This window comes from Hyperoodon ampullatus (assembly GCF_949752795.1).
Source record: "Hyperoodon ampullatus genome assembly, chromosome: 5".
NCBI lineage: Eukaryota > Metazoa > Chordata > Mammalia > Artiodactyla > Ziphiidae > Hyperoodon > Hyperoodon ampullatus.
Window position 1 is genome coordinate 5,158,505 of NC_136918.1, and position 20,687 is coordinate 5,179,191.

The 20,687-nt window shown below is 39.9% G+C and overlaps 1 pseudogene across 1 annotated transcript; it reads left to right on the forward strand.

Annotated features, from left to right (window-relative positions):
* The first annotated feature begins 4,532 nt into the window (after window positions 1-4,532).
* On the forward strand, window positions 4,533-5,355 carry LOC307053313 (14-3-3 protein gamma-like; annotated as a pseudogene). Its single transcript has 2 exons — window positions 4,533-4,598; window positions 4,700-5,355. The product of its transcript is annotated as a 14-3-3 protein gamma-like (transcript).
* The last annotated feature ends 15,332 nt before the right edge of the window (window positions 5,356-20,687 follow it).

Here is a 20,687-nt window from a genome sequence, read left to right on the forward strand (position 1 = left end):
GTAGTCTCTCAGCCAATAAATGGGAGCACTCTGTCAACGCTCCCCATTGTCCAGCAGGGCACCGTCCCGCTGCCTAGATTCCCTCCCGCCAGCCCTTGGAGACAAAAGAGGCACAGCGCCTCTTCTGGGTCACAGCTTCAGCAGGACCTGAGATAGGTCAACAAGATGACCTTGAAATGAGGCTGACTTACTGCGTCTAGTGGATACTCAACTAGCCCTCTTCTCCCTCACTGGAGGGAGGGTTTTGTTTTGTTTTGAACACTCCTCTTACTCCGTGATGAGGCTGGGAAGGAATAAGAGGCCCAGTTGTTATGGAGCTTTGGCAAATGAAAGCGCCAACCGTAACATTAGCTTGAAGATAAATGCACCCCAGAGCTCAGGAAGAAAACATTCTTTAATTGCTGCAGCACCTTCTTGGCATGGGCACGGCACCCCCAGGGATGCTTTGGAGAGTTATCAAACCCAGTGGGGGGTCCATACCGATTGTGCCAACCCCTGAGGACTTTGGAGCTAATTGCAAGCTGAAACACCACCAAAGAGGCATCCTGATTGAAGACTTACTCACCAGCATGGTCATGTGCAAAGCCATGTTGGATTTCAGGATTCAGAAACATTTCCATTGCTCTACGAAAGAGTCCCCCTCTAGGACGGCAGGTCCTTCCCTCGCTGCCACAGATATTCAAATCGATGCTCTTCAGAATGAAGACATTGGGAATGAACGGGCACCTGCCATTTTAGCTCCTGAGAGCAGCCTCAGGCCAGGGATTGGCAAAGAAGATGAGGGTGTGGAATGCCCTGAAGAGGGGAGGGGATTGGAGATGAAAGGGGCTTCTGTGACCCACTTGACACTGAGCGTGGATGTTCCCTGAATTCTGTGCAAATCGTGTTCTGAGGTTACACGTTCATGCTTCTGCTCCACCCAACTACCCCAAGGGGGGCGGCGGGGAAGTCTGTGTTTGGTTTGGATCCCATTTACAAAGCAATTCTTCTCTCCAAAACAAAAGTTAAAAATCTCTTCCACCCATACAACAGAAACTATACTCTATGGGCTCAGATGAGAGAGAGAAAGGGAAGCAGCAAGCACCAAGAAGCAGTTTCGGGAATAACAAGCTACAACTTTCCAGCCACAAACTCAGATGTTTAAGAGAGTAACTTTTTCCATTCTTTAATAACTGAGCATAATTTTTACTTTGAGCCTCATTTCACTCAACGACTGAAACTCATGTCTTCTCCTATGTTTTCTTGAGGGTTGAATCCAAGCTCCAGAGCTGATATGGTATCAAGGCATCAGGTAGGCATCGTCTGTAGAGAATTTAAAAGCGATAATAAAGTCTAATCAACGTCAATCTGCTTTTTATCATCATCATGTGACAATTCTATAGAATGTCTATGATAAACTTCTCCCCCCCAAAAGTATCTTTTGTTGGTCTAATATCTAAACAATTGCTGTGGATACTCTTGAGTACTATATATGTAGGCTCCAAATTAGGATATTTTTATTACTTCTCTTTTAGTAAACAGTTTCTGCCTGGAAGTTAATTCAGAAAGTTTCCTGCTGCCCAGTTGGCCCCAACACACTTGAATTTAGCTGCACACATTCGTTTTAAGAGTAAATTTTAAGGGTTCAGAATCATTGTGTTTGCTTCAGGCACAGTTTAATATCTCCAGCTCCTGTCGTACTTCAGATCCCTGCATCTAATCAGTAGATTTGAAATAAGCCATGATAGCATGGTTATTGTAAAGACAAAGAACATATGTTATTTCAAATCTGTCATTCTCTGAGACCACTTGGAGTTTTTCTTGGTTTAAAATTTAAAGTTGAGTGCAAACTACAGTGTAATTTTTTCTTTCTTTAAAATAATCATAACCTAAGTAGAAAGTATTAATTCACTACTTTTCCCCTTTCCTGTATTGTAGTATTTGTTTTATTTTTACTTATTTTTTAGTTCCTGACATGATTATATATGGACGTTTGAGAAAAGAAAACTTGCACTGTTTACGTTTTTTTCTTTGGCCGTTGTTAATATTTGTTCCCTTTCATGATTATACGGAAAATAATTTGGTCCTATAGAGGGAGGAAATGTTGACAAGTGATCCTCTGTGGGTGTCAAATAACAGTGGACGCACACCGTAGTTAGAGTGGACATACTGATCACTGAAATGGGACTTTTTCTTGGTCTCTGATTTGTGGACCTTTTGTGTCTAAGGATGATTGGGAAAGCAGGGTCTGCTTGGGATGTCATCCACGAGTAGTAGAGGACTGTTCCAAGACTGGTTTGAGTAGACACCGGGGAAGGAAAATTGTCTTAGGTTTGTAACCTATGGCTTCAGCTCCTTCACTGCATTTTGCAAAACATACTGGAGGGAAGAAAATCCCTGAGCTTTACTCTCATGATTACACGGGGCCCTTACACTGGACTGAAACATGACAGAAAGAGCAGAAAGGATCAGCCAACAAGAGTCACCATTACATCTCATGTAAAGATGTGTCTGGCACAGAAAGAACTATGGAGACACACAGAAAAGGTTCCCAGAAACCCGGTCACTGCCAAAGGGCCAGGAGTGGCCATTCTATTCCTCATCCCAGGTGAAGACTTTCAAAAAGCTCCATAGTGAAAAGAAAATTGAAAGTGATGACAGAACCTATCGGTATATGCTTCATCAGATGGATACATTTATATTTAAGTTAACTGTCCAGCAAAAAAATTGAGTTCAATCTCATTAACAAACTTCTTTTTGGTCTTAATAAACATCCTCAAAGATTGTTTCAAATAGATCTGGATGGTCTGGTTTTAGAATCAATGAGTAGGTCCCACAGAGAGGCAGCTTCCTTCCCTACCAAAGTCCACATTAGCAACCTTATTTCTGTCTGAGTGAGCTTCACGCTACACTCACATTCTTCTAAAAAATAAATAAGAATACCATAAAACCTTGAGTTGCACAGAAGATAAGAATCTGAAAAGTACTTTAATCTAAGACAGTAATTAGAGACATTAATCATATATAATTGGAGGGTAGAGACCTCTGCCCACCAATTTGACATTAATTTCACTGAAAGAAGATATTAAGACACAACCTTGTAATGGAATTATTAATCTGATTAAAACTTTGCTCATGAACATGAACAAGCAAATCAAAAGAGAAGAAATAAAGATGTCCACAAATACAGAAAAAGGTACTTGGCAGAAAATAATCAAAGAATTGCAGGTTTAAATGGGGCATCACTTCCATCTATTCTTTCTTGAAAGTAATAAAATATTGATAATCCTCAGTTTTTGAGGGTATGGAAAATTGTCATTTAAATATACTGTTTTTTAGCAGGAGTATAAGCTGATCTAACTTTTTGAGAGGACAATATGATCAAAATTTTAAATATGTATCTTTTTTATGCTCATACCAGATATTTCACTTCAGGGAGTTTATCCTAAGGAAATAATGAAATGAGGGGGAAAAGATTTATGTTCTAAGATATCAATATCACTGATGTCATTATAAATAATTATAATTTAAAAATTGGAAACAACTAAATATACATTATATGCGATTGATTATTTTTTAAACTAGCCAAATTTTTTCCCTTTTTTTTACTGAGTATAATTGATTACAATGTTTCATGTGTATAGCAAAGTGATTAGAATATATATATATAGATATATAGATATATAGATACATATATTCTTTTCCATTATAGGTTACTACAAGATATTGAATATAGTTTCCTGTGCTATACAGTAGGTCCTTGTTTGTTATCTATTTTATATATAGTAATCTATACCTGTTAATCTCAAATTCCAAATTCATCCCTCCCCCGCTTTACACTTGGGTAATCATAAATTTGTTTTCTATGTCTGTGAGTCTATTTCTGTTTTATAAATAAGTTCATTTGTATTATTTTTTTAGATTCCACATATAAGTGATATCATATGATATATGTCTTTCTCTGTCTGGCTTACTTCACTTAGTATGATAATCTCTAAGTCCAACCATGTTGCTGAAAACGGCATCATTTCATTCTTTTTCATAGCTGAGTAATATTCCATCATACCACATCTTTACCCATTCATCCATCAATGGACATTTACATTGCTTCCATGCCTTGGCTCTTGTGAATAGTGCTGCTTTGAACATTGGGGTGCGTGTATCTTTTCAAGTTAAGAGTTTTCTCTAGATATATGCCCAGGAGTGGGATTGCTGGATCATGTGAAATAAATTACAGTATAGACAAATGATGGAATACTACGCAGGGTTTTAAAAGACTGGGGTAAATTTTGATGTAATAGCATAAAAAATTATCCCATTATATTAAAAAAAATTAAAATAAAGAGGTTAAGAGCAACCTCGCTCCAGGTCCCGCAGTCGCAGCTCGAGCTGCAGCCTTCGCACCGTCACCTTAGCCGCTCGTTTCGTGGGTTGGTCCTTCTGGCACACGGACTCCAGCCATGCCTGCAGCCACCCTCCGAGCCCTTCAGGCCGCCCCGGTCTCCTTGCCTGGCCTGACCCACCCTGTGAAGGTGGTGGACAGCAAGCAACTGGTGCAGAAAGCCCGGCTGGCAGAGCAGGTGGAGCGCTACAACGACATGGCCGTGGCCATGAAGAACGTGAGTTCCCCACCCCCACCCCGCCACCTCGCCCCAGCCCCTTCGCAGACGCAGGCTTTCGCTGGGTCGACTTGGGGACTAGTCGCCTGTTGCTCCTGCAGGTGACAGAACTGAATGAGCCACTGTCCAATGAAGAAAGAAACCTTCTCTCTGTGGCCTGCAAGAATGTAGTTGGGGCACGCCGTTCTTCCTGGAGGGTCATTAGTAGCACTAAGAGAAGACGTCTGCAGATGGTAACGAGAAGAAGATAGAGATGGTCCGTGCTTACCGTGAAAAAATAGAGAAGGAGTTGGAGGCTGTATGTCAGGATGTGCTGAGCCTGCTGGATAACTACCTGATCAAGAATTGCAGTGAGACCCAGTATGAGAGCAAAGTGTTTTACCTGAAGATGAAAGGGGACTATTACCGCTACCTGGCCAAAGTCGCCACTGGAGAGAAGAGGGCGATCGTCGGGGAGTCATCTGAGAAGACCTACAGCGAAGCCCATGAGATTAGCAAGGAGCACATGCAGCCCACTCACCCCATTAGATTAGGCCTGGCCCTTAACTACTCTGTTTTCTACTATGAGATCCAGAACGCCCCAGAGCAAGCCTGCCACTTGGCCAAGACCGCTTTTGATGACGCCATTGCCGAGCTCGACACTCTCAACGAGGACTCCTACAGGGACTCCACGCTCATCATGCAGCTCCTCCATGACAACCTCATGCTCTGGACAAGCAATCAGCAAGATGACGACGGTGGAGTAGGCAGCAATTAAGACCCCCAGGTGGACTGGCAGCACACGCTGATGCTACTACTGCAGTCTTTATTTTTTTCCCATGAGTTGTGGATCAGGTGGGGGAGGGAAAGGGAGCGATGACCTTCCTAGGGAGAAACCCATGACCTGTCCTGTCTTTGATCGCCTCTTTGACATTTTTGCCAAAATACCACTAGTGGAAAGTCAGGCTAGCTGTGCTGGTATTGAAATAGCAGCCTCACACTGGCATATGGACTGTTCTGTAGATTAATGCAAGTGGAGCTGTCCTTAATTTAACTTATTGCTAGAAAATAGGGTTGTAAGATGAAAAGAAAACTTAAACGGAATAGCCCTCATTCTATAAGTTCTGTGGTTCCAGTAAGGATTTTTATGTACATACGCTCTTGTCTTTTAAGTTCTGGGTACTTTCTAGCTCATCTGTTTTAGCTGTGCATCTTGTTTTTCAGGGTGTACTCTACCGGACATGGAATAGTTTAAAATCCCAAACCGATAGACTTAGAACATAAAGTATATTTATCCTTGTGGGTTAGGCCTTGCCAGTTTTCAGAAGTTTCTGATTAGTTGACAGTATTAACACTAAGTTGCAGTTTACAGTATTTCTACATTACAGCCATATATGACATCAAGCCATGGATTGTGTGTTTTTCTTATTTTGGCTTTTACATCCTTATTCAGCCTTATCCAGGTTGCTTTTGCTGTTATCTATCTCCTAGGCCAAAAGGCTTGCCTGAGGAGAATCAAAACTACTTTAGGTTTTGGTTAATAGGTGCTTGGCAGATGGCTGTGGGATTTTTGTCCTTCTTTCTTCTTAACTTAAATCCACCACAAAAATGATTAATCACTTTAATAGAAACGTTAAACACCACAAAAATAGAGAAAATTCAGGTCTGTGTGTCATTTACTGTGCTGATATTTCCAGAGAAATCCTGATTTTCTTCAGCTGCCATAGCTCCTTCCTCAGGGACTGCACTGCTGTCTCACTCCTCACCTGAGTCTTCCCTACTGTACCTTGTGCCCGGGGCCTGCACTCGGGTGGGTTGAAAAGCTGTTGGGTTGTAGAAGTTGGCGGTCGTTTTGAGAAAGTCTGCGGTGCAGTGTGTGAAAATTCAGGGGCTAGGAGCTTACTGGTAGAAAAATCCTAAAGGAAGAGCTCTATTCATATATACACTACCAAACGTAAGGTAGATAGATAGTGGGAAGCAGCCGCAGAGCACAGGGAGATCAGCTCGGTGCTTTGTCGCCTGGAGGGGTGGGATGGGAAGGGTGGGAGGGAGGGAGATGCATGAGGGAAGGGATGTGGGAACAGATGTATATGTATAACTGATTCACTCTGTTATAAAGCAGAAACTAATTAAAACAATAAAAAAAATTTTTAAAAATTAAAAAAAAAAACATTCTGTCCAATGTCGGGAGCCTCGTGTGTCAGTTTTTCCTCCCTGAAAACACTCCTTCCCCAAATAATCGTTCTAGGAAAATAAACTAAAATCATTATCAGATAATAAACACTTAACTCCTATTTGACCAAAACTTTTTCTATGTATTTTTTTTCTTTTTAATGAAAGCATAGAAGTTGGAAACTGATTTGTGCCATCGTACACGTTTTAGAATTGAAGGAAACCACGATGCTATTTCCACAAGTTTGTTTCACTTGGCCTTAGGTCCTTGGTTCTCATTTTGGATAAGTCTTAACACATGACCTGTTGCATGTGCATTCAGCCTTTTTGATAAGGTCAGTAACAGTGTGAACTGCTGAGATAGGTAATGACACCAGACTTGTTTGTTTCTTTGTTTTATTTAGGCAGGGAGAGGAATGAATAGTAATTGAGGAAAACCTGACAGTTGCTTTTGCTAAAACGAAAATGGAGCTTCCAGTTGTGAAATGCACGTGTTGACCAGGATCCAGGTGACAGTGAAGATAGAAGAGTGTGACGATGCTCGGTAATGTGGCACAGTTACCCAGCATGACTTTCCTTAGAAGGCCCCCTCCATATGCTAGAGCGGAAGTCCCAACAAACCAAACCTACCAGAAGAACTAACAGAAGAGAGCTTTATAGCTTCTGTGCCCTAACAGGGGCCTAAGGTCAATGCCACAGATGGGAACAGATTTGGGGGGGGTGGTGTACGTTGGGATTTCCTTAATTTATCTTCATGCCCAGTGAGCAGTGTTGTGTCCTTCCTTGTAGCATTTGGAAATGATTTACTGGAATTACAAAACCTATCTTTCTTTTAAATTTCAGCTTTGGCTCTGGCTGCTTTTTAGAATAATGCAAGACAAAACCATATCTGAGGGCTAAAAATGAAGGAGGGAATGGGAGACTTGATATTTAAGCAGCTTGAATGGCTTAGTTTCTTTTCTTTATTTTTAAAGAAATGCACTTGCCTATGATGCTGTCTCTCCAGTGAAATGATTACTCCTCCATTACCCTAGTGATACACTATTGTGCATGCTAGTGTTGTATTTCTATACAGTAGCTTGAAATTTATTAACTTATACTGTAGGTGTTATGTATTCCTATGACAAAAAGAATTGTCTTCAAATTTTTAAAAGTTTTTTTAATTTAATTTTTCCTTTTGAGGGTAAAGTTTGCTCTACCAAATAGTGATCATAACAAATGGATCTGTTTTGGATGTTGCTATAGTGACATGCAGTTATATATTTTGTTTTTAAGCGTCGGGGGGAAGCAAAAGAAACACCAGTGTTAGCTTAATCTTAATGTCTGGTGTTTGTCATGGTGAAATTATAACTATTATAGTGTAGGAGAACAACGAATATATTCTCTGAATGAGCCGTTTTGCTTTTTGTCATGTTATGCAGTGAACTATTTTTAAGGTCTAATCAGTGATTATTTTTCCAGCTCCGTGTTTCTCTAAGAAATTATTTCACACACGGACCATTCTTAGCAGTTTTCCTCAGTGATGGAATATCAGGAATGTGAATCATTATGTAGCTGTCGTACATTGAGCAAATAAACTTACAGATCTGAAAAATAAATAAATAAATAAAGAGGTTAAGGATACTGGGTATGACCAGTACATTGAATAGTTACCAGTGTTGACCTAATAAAAAGGCAATTTTATTTTGGGTCTGGTATTGTCACTTTAAAGTTTGGTCAGTGAGTGTAAATTTCCTCTGCAACTAGATGAAAACTGTAGCAAGCCCATGATTTTTCTGCTCACTCTTGGTTGACAATCCTACAGTCACTTTAAGATACAAGTACTGTCTCAAGTGAAAAATCAGAATGTTTGGTCCATGATATTCATCAAAACTGCAAACTTCACTTAATATCATTTATATATGAGACCTGGTAAGATATTAACCTTTTGGCATCTGCCTTCTAGCTTTGTTTTTGATAGGTTTGCTGTAGAGCAAATCTGTTTCAGACCAAAACCTGCAAAGGTTGTCTTCTTTGCTGTTTCCCACATGGAACTTCTCCTCTTTCCTTCCTTGATGGCACCCATTGCCTCCTATGAAGACCTGTCAAGAGCTAAGTCCAGCTCCTTGGGGCTGAGTAAAGTGGGAGGCAGGGTGGGGAGTAGTGTGGGAAGAGTGGTGAGGAGATAGAAAAGGCCACGTTTGAATTGGCCCAAGGATAAACTCATTGCTCCATCAAAGAAACTGACCGAAACCAGGGTGGAGCAATAGGACACCAAAGACAAAATCTAATAAGTCCAAGGGAGGCAAGCAGCGCGGTTGGTTTAGCTGGCCCAGCTCGGACAGAGAAAAAGCAGAGGACATCCCAATAACAGGAAAGGTGTGGAGTGGTTGGGAGGTGAGAAAGAATGGCCTGTGCAAGAAACAGTAGGCAGGCCAGGGACTTAGGAAAGAGGGGGCATAGAAAGGGGTGGGGAAAGGATGGAGCATGGCTACCCAGCCCTACTCTGCCTTATATATCTCACCACCTCCTGGGCAGGGGTCTTACACTGTCTCCTTTAGCAATGGCATGACAGAGGCTCAGAGAAGTTAGGTAAACAGCAAGGCATGAAGTGAAGCCCAGGACCCCTGATTCCAAATCCCCTGTTCCTTCCACATGTCAGTGGTTCCCACATGAGCCACAAAACCAGTACCAGGCTGGCTTCTCAGAATCACCTGGAGAGCTTCTTTAAAATTCATAATCCATACTGGCCTCATCCCAGACCTACTGAAGCAGAATCTCTGGGAGGACCAGGAAATAGGATTTAGGCATAAGTTCGTTCGATGATCCTGTGGTACAGCCAAGTTTGGGAGCTAATATATTAGGTGTGTCACATTACCTCCAACACATCTGCAGGGGGGCAGGGGGGGAATGAACTGTTACTCCCTGAGCGCCTACGTCGCTTCATTTTCTTAGGAGTATCTCCTGGACACTAAGTATATCATCACACGTTGTCCTTTCTCGACATGCTTATGAGATTGATAGTATTTCCACACTAGTGAAGAAGCTGGCAACGATTATGGGAAGCCCTGAAACGGCGCTTCGCTCGTCAGTAGCAGAGCTGGGATACGACCCCAATCTCTAGGACCCCTGGTTCCTAGTCTTCGTACCTTACAAACTGCTAAGGGGGGAAAGACCTTATGATGGTGGGAGAAGGGAGATCAAGATACAGCAGAGGAAAGGGATAATTATGGAGCAACTTAACAGAGAGATCTGCAGCAGCGGCCCAGGCTGTGGGAAACCTTGGCTGGGAAAGCGAGTGTGAGGGAAACTGAGGATCAGGTCCAGCTCATGGATTCGTCCAGCTTTTCCCGAGTCCCTGCCTAGTGAAGACCGGGCAGCTTTGAGAAGCCTTTATGCCAAAGGGATGGCTCCCTCTTGTGGCGGCTGCCGCTCATCACGGAATGATCTGTGACCAGGCAGCCCTGAAAGAGCAGAAGTGGCAACCAGGTTGCACATTGGAATCATTGGAGCTTTTAAAGCTCATGCCCCCGGTCAGTGAAATAGGAATAGCTAGGGAGAGTTGGACCTGAGCTGTTCAACACAGTAGCCATTAGCCACACGAGGCTACTGAGCACTTGAAATGTGGCTAATTCAAAATGAGATGTAAGTGTAAAATATACACTGGATATCAAAGGCTTAGTACCAAAAAGAGAATGAGAAATATCTCACTAATAATATTTACATTAATAATATTGAAATGGTATTTTGGATATATTGGGTTAAATAAAGTATATTCTTTAATTCACCTACCTCTTTTTACTTTTTAAAATGCAGCTATTAGAACATTCTAAATTATATATGTGATTCACATTTGTGGCTCAGATCATACATAAGCTTTCCAGATTTAGGAAATAAAAATACTGGATGTCCAGATTAGTTTGAATTTCAAATAAACACAAATTTTTAAAGTGTATTTAGTAAATTTTTTGTATAAATATGTCCCATGCGCTATTTGGGACATACTTATTCTAGAAATAAAATTCATTGTTTATCTGAAATTCATTAATTAAACTGGGCATCCTAAATATTATCTGGCCACATTAACATGTCTATTGGACAGCACTGATCAAGACTCTTGCTACACACAATGTGGTCTGAAGACCAGAAACATAGATCTAACCTGGGATCTTGTCAGAGATGCTGCATCTTAAGCCTCACCCATAACTACTGAACCAAAATCTTTCATTTAACAAGATCCCCAGGTTATCTGTGCGAACATCAGCCATTGAGAAGCACTTAGCTTGAGAGCCACCAGCCAAGCGGAGGTGTATAGGAGAAGGAAGATGGGTCTGCCCAGTGCCCTTGGCCAAAGCAGACAGTTCTGAATTCCAGATTCTGAACTGATCCACGGCTCTCCTCTATCCCCACAATGACCAACACATAAATGTCAGTTGAGTAAATGAGTTAAGTGGGAATGTGTGAGTGAATGAATGAATGACTGAATGAGTAAATAGAATATGAATGGATGAACAAATTAATTAATAAATGAATGAATAAAAAAATGAGTAAGTAGGTGAATGGGTGAATAAAGTATCGGCACGTTTGAGATAGTAAATAAATTCAAGAGCAACTAGAAGGATGATTGAATGGAGAATTTCATAGTGAACTCTGGACTACACAAGGCCCAGGAGAAGGAGGCAGATGGCTCAGAAAGAAAAGTGACCCAAAAGACTGTCCCTACCTTGGCCCAGGATGAGCCCATGAAAGGAGGAAGGAAGGAAGGAAGGAAGGAAGGGAAGGAGGAAAAGAGGGAGGGAGGGAGGATTAAGTGAGTGAGTAGAGAATGAATGAATTCAAGAGCAAATAGAAGGATGATTCAATGGAGAAATACTTAATGGCCTCTGAACTACACAATACCCAGCTGAAGGAAGTAGTGGCTCAGAAAAAAACTAATTAAATGAATGAATGAATAAAAATAATTGAATGAATGAATGTCTCTCTCTCTCTACCTGCCTAAACTCTGGCTTTACCCCTTCTATCTTCTTAGGGACCTCAATCTCTCAATTACCCCCTCTCTCTTCTGAACCTTATTCCTCTTCCTCTCTCCTGTTTATCAGCATTTATACACTCTAGCCATGCCTTCTCACCCACCCCCCATATTCCTTCAATCCCATATCCCTTTCTCATCTCTCCTTTCATGGCCAAACTTACGGAAAGAGACATCTACTGCCATCCTCTCCTCTTCCCCACATCCTATGCACTCCTCCACTCCCTACATCTGACTTTTTTCCCTCTCACTAGACTTAAATTGCCCTCAAAAGAAAAGAGAAGAGAAATGAATGACCTCTTTATCATTCAATCCACTGGACACCATTCAGTCCTCCATTTGCTTGACCTCTAGCAGCATTCGACACTGTCACACTCTCTCTTCTCTTCCAAACCCTCTTTTCTCTTGCTTTCCATGACCCACATTCCAACTTCCTTCCACCTCTCTGGTCAACCCTTCCCAGTGCCTTTGCTGATGCCTCTTGCTCTGCCTGTCCTCTAGTGTTGGTAGTATTCCCAAGGTTCTTATCTTTGGCCCTCCATGCTACAGATGCTATACTCTATTCCCATATGATCTCATTCCTTTAATGACTGTCTCGTCTCTCTCATCAGGTGCCATCCATATACTGATAACTCATTAATCTATACCTCCAGATGCCTACATCTAACTATCCAGGGGTCGCCTTTGTACATACAACCCACAGATATCTCAAAGTCAATCTCTACCCAAATGAACTTATCTCTCTCCTTTCTCCAACCTCCAAAGAGGTTCTCCTTCTGCCATGTTTTTACTTTAATAAAAACCTACCATGATACTCTCAGGATCTAAGCTAGAATTAGGGGCTTTTCTTAATCCTTCTTCTCTCTTACTCTCCTCAAAATCATTCACCAAAGCCTATCAGCCCTGCCACCTTTGAAACAGGTACTGCATGTTGACTCACTCAATGCCATTCCAATTACTTTCTAGCATGACTTCCCGTACAGAGATTGTACATTTCTCTTGCTTCCTTGCCACTAGGGGGGACCTATGTGATTAAGGTTCTTCTCATTAGATAAAGTTGCATGATGCTTTGATCAAAACTGAGTTATGTAAAAGAGGCAGGGTGTGGGGCATCCATGTTGCCGATGTAGGTAGCAGCAGAGACAGTGTAGTTCTGAGTTTGATAGTGACAGAAGCAGCTGTAGCAGAGGGATTTCTCTACCACCTCCTCTAGCGGTTTTTCTGGAAGCTCAGCCTAGAGTCTATTCCCTGAGTCTTCCTATACATTTTGTGAGCTACTTAATATCTTATAATAAATCCCTTCCTGCTTAAATCACCTGGAATGATTCTATTTTCTGCAATTAAGAACCCAGACTAATAAAACCTTTTAAGTAAACCTCAAATCCATCTACTTCTCTCCATTGGCATTGCCACTCCTTCAGTCCAGGCCACCATAAGTCCAGGCCACCATAAAAGGCTCCCTCAGAAGCCTTCTGGATTGCCTGTTGTTCGTAGTTGCCCACTAGTCAATCCCATTCTCCATATGCAACCAAAGTAAGTAAGCAAGATGTAACGATGAGCTTCTCCCTCCCCTCTCAAGCCCGTCATTGGCTTGCCACCACACTTGGGATGGAGGCCAAAATCCTTAAGAGACCTATTAGACCCTTCATGTTTACTCCATGGCCTACAAGCCCTCCATGTCCTGGCTTCTGTCCAACTCCCCAACTCCCCAGCCCCTCTCTCACATTCACCCACAGCCCTCTGTGCTGTAGCCATTCCCAACCTCCTTTAGCACCTGGTCCTCCCATACTGACTCTTCATTCTCAGCCTTTGCACAAACTACTCTGTACCCAAAACACCCTTTACTTCGTTCTTCCCACTTCCCACTTTTATGGCTCACTTCCAATCATCCTCCAGGTCTCTATTAGTCGCCATTTCACTCAGGAAGTTTCCATAAATAAAAAGATTAAATGAAAATTTCTGGAGTATCACTCAGTACTTCATCTATTTCGTGTTTTTGGTAATTTGATAATTGTCTTAATCCTGCCTCTAGACCATGAGCTCTCTGATGGTCAAGACCACATCTGTATTATTCACCATTGAATCCCTAGCACCTTGCAGAATTATTAAGATGCTTACTAATTTTTAAAATAAATGTATGCTTTAGTAAACCTACGTGAACATAAATTGTGCCTAATCTCTCAGTGTCTCAGGTTCTTGATTTGTAAAGTTGGGGTATTCCTATCTCATAGAGTTGTTATGAAGATTAAATTAGGCAATACCTCTGAAGTTCTTATAATAATGCTTGGTACAATGTAAGTGCTCAGTAAATGTCGGTGGTCATTATTATTATTTCTCTACATAAGGATGATCTATGTGAGTTAGTATCATGGAAATTGAGGAAGAAGCTGAATCTGAGATCTGAGTATACATGGTATGGAACAGGAACAGCTGCAGGAGGGCAGGATCCCAGAGGCAAAATTGATACAAGAACATAAGACTGTCAAGAAATTGCAGAAATTGCGGGCAGGGCTTTGGAGACCCAGAAGATGCAGAATGAGTGATAGAACCAGTCTTATTTAGATCACAAGAGGCTGAGTGCTCCAGGTAACCACAGCATACACACACACACATGCATATTCATATCCAGGGAAACAACCAGCCTTCAGGCAAAAAGCAGTTTCATTCTAAAATGAGAAAAAAAAACTTTTTTTTTTTTTTTACTCCATTAACTTCTCCTTACAAAAAAAATAAAAATTCTACAGAGACAAGATTCTGACTCAGGCATGCACCAAAAAAATGTACTTTACCCATCAGGATACTTGGATTCTCAGTCTACAAACATCTATATTATGGTTGGTGATGATACCACATTTTCTCCAAGAATAGTAAGTGAGTAATTGACATTTGTGTGATTATATTGTTAATTCCAGTGGTGCCCAGAACAAAATGCAGCCTGTCTTGAAGGAGTATTAGAGCCTCTATCGCTAGTGAAACAGAAAACTGCTTACAGTTTAAATGTTAGTTTTTTTTAAACTTCTAACCATCAAGATTTCAAAAATCAGAGATTCTGGTTTTTCAAAAATCATATTACACGTAAAAAGTAAACACTACAAATAACCTAAATACTCAACAGCGGGGGAAAGGTTAAACAAACATGGTACATCCACTTGATAAAGTATTAAAATTTACACTTACAATAAATTTTTGATAAAGTACGAAAATAGTTTTGACAGATATAAAGTTAAATAAAAAAGTTTGAGTAAAAACTATACGTGTAGTATGATCCTAACTATTTAAAAACCATGTATTCAAGGAAAGAAGACTAGAAGGAAATAAACCCAAAATGTTAACAATCGTACCTTTTAGAGATAGAGTCACAGTTTATTGTTTTATTCTCTGTGCTTTTCTTGGTTTTATTTTTTTGGATTTTTAAAAATTTTTTATTTTTCTTTTTGAAAATTTTTTATTACATTTTATTTTTTTAGAGCAGTCTTAGGTTCACAGAAAAATTGAGGGGAAGGTATAGAGATTCCTCATATAACCTCCCCCACACACATGGATAGTCTCCCCCATTATCAACATCCCCCACCACAGTGGTACATTTGTTACAATTGATGAACCTACACTGACACATCATTATGACTCACTCTTGGTGTACGTCCCATGGGTTTAGACAAATATAAACTGACAAAATAGGATCCTACAGAGTAGTTTCACTGCCTTAAAAATCCTATGCTCCACCTATTCTTCCCTCTTTGGATTTACACATTTTTTAAAATTCTGTAACATTTTCTACATTTTATACTACTTTTATAATAATAATAATAATAATATACTGTCATTTAAAGAAACTCTTCTTTAAAGGAAAATGCACGTTGGAGCTTTCATTTTCCCCATGACTCAGAAACACTTTGAGAATATTTTCAGCTCCACTGAATAAAAGCACCGAAAGGTGAACATGCAGTTTCTGTGTGGAGTACCAGGAGAAGTCAGGGTGCCTCTGGGCCCAGGATAATCAAACAGAAACCAGCCAGCCCTCCCACCTTGTTTGCTCTCTTGCCTCACTCTTTCTGAGAGCAGGAACCACAGAGTACCACTGCTTCCTGATTCTGAGTGTCAGCTCAGATAAGGTGTGTGCCAGTGGTGAATGAAAACTCCTATGACCATATCACTCCAACCACTTGCCATGTAGGGGGTTTCTTCTCATCTTATTGCATACATTAATTAAAGGTGACTCATTTATATTAAACTTTTTTCATTAAAATTTTCGTTTAAATCAAAAGCGGGGGTGGGGAACCTGCCTCAGTTCACGTACATAATCTCTTTAGTTTGGAAAACAGTCACTATATGGGACCTTTATCAGGAGTGTTCTGAAGCATCACTGTACTCCCTTTTACTAGCCTTCTCTCCTGGGAGGACTAACAGTATACTTTCCTTTAGCATATCTCCATTCTTCAAAGTGAAAATTGGATTTCAAATTCTTAAAAAAGATGATTTCCACAGTACCACATTCCACTGGTTCATCTCACTTTTCTTGATCCTGTCCTTTGACACAAAAATTTTATTCTAATAAAGTCCAGTTTCTCTGTTGTCTCTTGTTGCATGTGCTTTTGGTGTCATATCTAAGAAACCATTGCTTACTCCAAGATCACAAAGATTTATGTCTATGTTTTCTTCTAAGAGTTTTATAGCTTTAGCACTTAACATTTAGGTCCATGTTGAGTTAATTTTTGTATATAGTGTAGGTAAGGGTCCAACTTCATTCTTTTCCATGTGGATATCCAGTTGATCAGCACCATTTGTTGAAGAGATTATTCTTTCCTCTATTGAATTATCTTGGCACTCTTGTCAAAAACAAGTTTTTTGACTTATGACATTATGGTGAGGGTTTATTTCTGGACTCTTAATTCCATTCCATTATTCCTGTACCACACTGTCTTGATTACTGTAGATTTATAATAAGTTTAGAAATTGGAAAGTGTGAACTCTTCAATTTTGTTCTTTTTCAAGGTTCTTTTGGCTATACTGGATCCTTTGAATTTCCATATGAACTTTAGGATAAGCTTATCATTTTTTATAAAGAAGTCAGCTGGAATTTTTATAGAGATTGCGTTGAATTTGAAGATCAGATTGAGGAGTATTGTCACCTTAACAATATTAAGTTTTCCAAGTCATGAACAGGAGATGTTTTTCCATTTATTTCAATCTTTTAAAATTTATTTCAATAATGTTTTGTAGTTTTCAGAATATAAGTTTTCTACTTCTTTCATTAAATTTATTCCTAACCCTTTTGTTCTTTTTTATGCTATTTTAGATGAAATTGTTTTCTTAATGTCCTTTTCAGATTTTTCATTGCAAGAATATAGAAATGCAATTATATATTGACCTTGTAGCCTGTAACCTGCTCAACTCATTATAAGCTCTATTAGCTTTTTAGTGGATTCTTAAGGATTTTCTGTATATGAGATCATGTCAACTGAAAATAGAGATAGTTTCACTTCTTCCTTTTCAATCTGGACACGTTTTATTTCATTTTCTTGACTAATTGCCCAGATTAGAATCTCCAGTAAAATGTTGATTAGAGTGATGAGAGTAGACATCCTTGTCTTGTTCCTGATCTTAGGGGGAAATCATTGTCTTTTTAGATATGATGTTAGTCGAAGGTTTAATAGATATTCATTATCAGATTTCAGGTTTAATAGATACTCTATCAGATTTAGGATATTTGAAATCACTTTTTTTACTGTCTACAAAATTCCTTTAGAATTTCCTTAGTTATAGGTCTGCTAATGAAGAACTCACTCATTTTTTGTTTGTTTGAATGTTTTATCTTTATCACAAGTCTTGAAAGATGTGTTTGACAAATATAAAATGGTCGGTTGGCAGCTATCTTCTTTCAGCACCTTGGAGACATCATTCCACTGTCTTCTGTCTTCCATTGTTGCTGACAGTCTACTGCTGCTCCTTTTAAGTTACTCTCTTGTTCACAAGCTGCTATTAAAAAACTCTCCTTATCTTTGATTTTCAGTAATGTCATGATGTGTCTAGGAATACATTTCTTTTTATTTATCTTGCTAGGGATTTGGGGGTTTCTTGAATCTGTGCAACGGTGTCTTTAATCAGTTCTGAAAAACTCTCAGCAATTATCTCTTCACATACAGCATCTGTTGCATTCTCTCTCTCTTCTCCTCTTTGGATTGCAATTATACATATGTTTATGCCTTATCACTGTATCTTGCAGGATTCTTACCCCCTTTTCTTTCTCTCTCTCTCTCTCCTTTTCTCTCTCTCTCTCTCTCTCTTTCTCTCTCATCTCTATCTCTAACTCTATCTCTATCTCTGTCATCTCTATCTCTCCCTCATTTTACCTCATACAGTATTCTGAATAATTTCTTTAATGGGTCTATCAGTTCACTAATTCCTTCTTTGACTATGTCTAATCTGCTGTTGTGTTTTGTTTTGCTTTGGTTTTTTTGCTGGCTCTTTCTCATGGAGTCTTATTTCTATGTGTGCCTGGTTATCTTTGGCTATATGTTATATATTATATATTTTTGAATTATTTGAAGAAATAATTCAAGTCCCACAATAAAGAGACGTTCTGCAAGGAAGAATCTGAGTTTTCTTTATGCCAGGTGCCTGAGGTTATTTCCAGTCCTAAACAACCTTAAATCAAACTATCTGGAATACCAGGGAATTTTTTTATAGTTTAAGTTCTAAACTTCTGGTACACCCTTATCTTGAGGGTTTAGATTTTTGGATTCCCAGTTAATTGTTGGATAGTCCCTTGAGTCCTCATCTTTAGCCCTCATGGAACTTTGATTTTTGTTCTCCACACATACCTCACTAGGTTGTCAAAACAAAGGTTCTAATTTTGAAAGGTAAGCAAATGCCCTCAATTAAAAGTCACTTCCGTGCTCAGTTATTTCCCAGGGCTCTGGTTTTCCTTCACTTTTGGCTGGTGATCCCTTTATTTTTTTTTTATTTATTTATTTTTTTTACGGTACGCGGGCCTCTCACTGTTGTGGCCTCTCCCGTTGCGGAGCACAGGCTCCAGACGCGCAGGCTCCGCGGCTATGGCTCACAGGCCCAGCCGCTCCGCGGCCTGTGGGATCTTCCTGGACCGGGGCACGAACCCGTGTCCCCTGCATCGGCAGGAGGGCTTTCAACCACTGCGCCACCAGGGAAGCCCCCGATCCCTTTATTTTTTAAGAACCCTTTTTCCTAATATTTTATTCAGCTTTTTAAATAGTTTCCAGTGGAAGGACTGATCAAATTACATAGCTCACCATTTCTAGAAACAAGGAACCACTCCACCTGGCATTTCTACCATTTCTACTGCCCATCCTGAGGACAACAGACCAGTTTTCTTACTCTTTTTTAAAGCATTCTTTCCTGAAGACTCAGAGATCCAAATTCTTCTCCCTCTCAGTATCTGCTACCATGTTTTCTCTCCAGAGCTGGATTAGGCTAACCAGGCAACTGATAGTGGTGACAGTCCATATGGTATATTACACCATCACTGAATAAATTGGAAATATGATGTCATTTAACTCATGTTTCCACACACAACTCTATACCTTGTTGGTGAAAAGTTAAATAGTCCCACTGCTTCCAAAGTAGAATATGCCCTCCCGTAAAAGTTTTTCAAGCACATCTCTCCAGCACCTCTTTTTCTCTTGACTGTTCCAACCCAAAGCCAGCCTGCTAATGGCTACCAAAGGTCTCTGTCACAGAGAACTGAAATTATAAAACTGAATCATGCATAGCACAGTGCCATTTACTGAAATTTATTTTTAAAATTTTAAACTTTGTAATAAGCCTACCAAGGAGATGTCTGCTTCAGTAAATCATAAAACTATAGGGAAGAATGAGAACTACACAAACATTTTATGGAATGTTTTTAGGACTTTAATTAACGGAAGTACATTTTTAATAAATATAAGTTTTTCTCACCCTTCTAAGTAAGTGTTGAACAAATACATAAAGATTTTTGGTTGGACAGAGGGCTGTAAGTTATTAGTCTCACTTGATGTTTCTTGATTTCTTCTTCCCCTAGCTTACCTGCTCCCCAAAAGATGCTTACAATCTAATTTTTAATATGTTTTTTGAAGATTTTACTGTTAATCACTCTGCACAGAGGAATAAATAAAAATAAGGTAAATATAATGGAGTGACAAAAATCTAGAATTTTCCAAATTTCTTATAGCACTGGTCCTGCATTACTCTTCTTGACTATTTTCTGAAATACTAACCGAGTTCCATTAGACATCAGTTCTCCACTTTTATTCCTGACTATTAAACTCCACACAACTACTAATTACTTCTTTTACCTTAGAGGAGGGCTAACAGCTATTTGTACCCCTTACCCCAAGCATCAAGATGCAGAATGAAAGATGTCTTCTGGATAGAACAATATGTATTTCCTTGTCTCTATCTGATCACCACAAGCTGTATTTGTCAGGACTCTATCAGTTAAAAGTTAGAAAAACCTAATTCAAATTGGCTTGAGCAGAGGGTAGGATGGTGGGGATGGAGAGATTTGTTGGCTCACATAACTGAAAAGTTTAAGTGTAAACTCTCTTTAGGCGGAGTCTGGTAGAGGGAATCAGACATCATCAAGATCATCAGTATCTCTCACCACCTCTCCTTTCTACTTTTTTCTAAGTTGATTCATTCAAGATTCCAATAAGTGGTTCCAGCATCTTCAAGTGTTCATCAGACTCAATGCCTGCAGTCCCAGTGAAAATAGCCCCTTTTCTTTCCCAACAACCCAATAAAATGCCTAGAATTGAGTCTCACTGACCTGGTTTGTATTTTGCGCTCATTCATAATCCAATCACTGTGACCAAGGAGGTGAAAGATACTGATTGGCCAGCTTCAGTCACATGTCTACCTCTAGAGAGGAAACCACTCCACTGGAACCTAATGGACTGAAAGGGATAAGAGGT